Source organism: Chiloscyllium plagiosum, unplaced genomic scaffold, assembly GCF_004010195.1.
Source record: "Chiloscyllium plagiosum isolate BGI_BamShark_2017 unplaced genomic scaffold, ASM401019v2 scaf_66357, whole genome shotgun sequence".
NCBI lineage: Eukaryota > Metazoa > Chordata > Chondrichthyes > Orectolobiformes > Hemiscylliidae > Chiloscyllium > Chiloscyllium plagiosum.
The window spans coordinates 1,375-3,222 of NW_025207313.1; the positions used below are offsets into that span (position 1 = coordinate 1,375).

The window sequence follows — 1,848 nt, forward strand, 5'->3', positions numbered from 1 at the left end:
TCACCACTCCCATATGTGAGAAGTGATCACTCAGGAGACCAACTGGCAGAGTCACCAGCAAGTTTACAAATGACAGCAGGAGTTCGATTCTGCCGTTATTGAATCTGTTAATCTAAACCAGCAATGAACCATGTTTGGATGCCTGTTTCCAGTGGAGTTCCATTGTTTTCTGATGTAGACCAATGATTTAGACTTAGTTGTAGAAGCCATGATTTACAAGTTTGTTGATGATTCAACAATTGGTCGTGTAGTTGACGATGGTGAGGAATGCCAGGGACTGCAGGGATGCATCAATCAGGTGGAAAGGAAAAATGCTGAATGGAATTGAATCCAGACCAAAGAGTATTAATGGAGTTTGGGAAAAGAAACAATAACAGTGAGTATTCTGTGTGGTGTAGACATACAAAGAGATCTTGGTGTGGACATTCGCGATCACTGAAGATCAATGGACTGGGGGGTCAGCTGGACCGAAGTGCGTAGTGTAGATCCTGGAGATCAAAATCAAGATAAGAGTGGTTCTGAAGAAGCACAGCAGGTTAGGCAACATCCGAGTTGCAAACAGAAATCATGTTTCGGGCAAAAGCCCTTCACCAGGACTAAAGCTGGGAGCCTCGAGGGTGGAGAGATAAACGGGACAGCTGGGACTGGGAAGAATTTAGCTGACAGTGCTGCAGGTGGATGGAGGGTGCTATGTGCCTTGGAGGGAAACTTGCAAATGGTGACGTTTCGTTGCATCTTCCAACATTGTCCTATAGTCAGTACAGCTGTGGACGGGCGACTGAGCCTTGTTTTTGTCGTGTAGTGGTCATCACGTTCGCCTCACACGCGAAAGGTCCCCAGTTCGAAACTGGGCAAAAACTGCTTTGTTCTTCAACTGAAGCCTTTTACATGGACAAGAACGGAGCTTTCTTGCTTACTTTTCCATCTGCAAACCTGCCTCAAATTGCTTGAACAAATCTGCTCTCGTAGTGAAATGTAATGCCGTTCTATTTAATTACCGTGCAAAACATTGTAAAGTTTTTCTCCAACCTGGTTCTGATCATATGCCATTCTGTTTGAGAGTGTAGTTACCGCCTTCTGATCCTTCCACGAAAAGCAGTACCGCATTTGCATTCCTTGCGCAGGTGACTCGGTTCAAAGACAGGAAAGAAGCTGATGCTCTGGTGTCACAGCGCACCACGGATTCCTGAACTAGTCGGTCTGTCAAATGTACCCTAAAGTCGTCTCTGAAAGGCCTCGTTTGGAAGCTGTCTGTCGTTATTCAACGTACGAGAGTTAGCACCAGAGGTCCTGAATCATGTTTTGGGGCAGTTCTCACGTTAGTGGCTCATTCAATCAGCAACAGCAATGAAAGAAATTACACTCTCAGAGGAACCTTTCGACTTGCGCATTCATAGCGTCGCTAGTATTAAGATCCGCCCCGAGATCTAAGTCATGTTGGAACTGAAACGGAGGAATCGACAGAGAGGCTACAGAATGACATCGCATCCATTTGGTTTTCTTTAAATCACTGACGAGCAGGAAAATGTAAACGGGGAGGGCGAGTGGGGAAGTAAGGCAGTTGCAGCTCTGGTGAAATTCCTTCGGTGTGATTTATAGCTTTAAATTAAGGGGGGTAGATATAGGACTGAAGTTAGGGGTAGGTTCTTCACTCAGCGAGTCGTAAGTTCATGGAATGCCCTGCCAGATAGCAGTGGTGGACTCTCCCTCTTTATGGGCATTTAAGCGGGCATTGGATAGGTATATGGAGGATAGTGGGTTAGTATAGGTTAGGTGGGCTTGGATCGGCGCAACATCGAGGGACAAAGGGCCTGTACTGCGCTGTATTATTCTATGTTCTATGTTCTA

The 1,848-nt window shown here is 45.9% G+C and overlaps 1 non-coding gene across 1 annotated transcript; it reads left to right on the top strand.

The window, feature by feature from the left end:
• The first annotated feature begins 787 nt into the window (after positions 1-787).
• trnav-cac lies at positions 788-860 on the top strand. The gene has a single exon. It is a non-coding gene; the product is annotated as a tRNA-Val (tRNA).
• Positions 861-1,848: the final 988 nt, after the last annotated feature.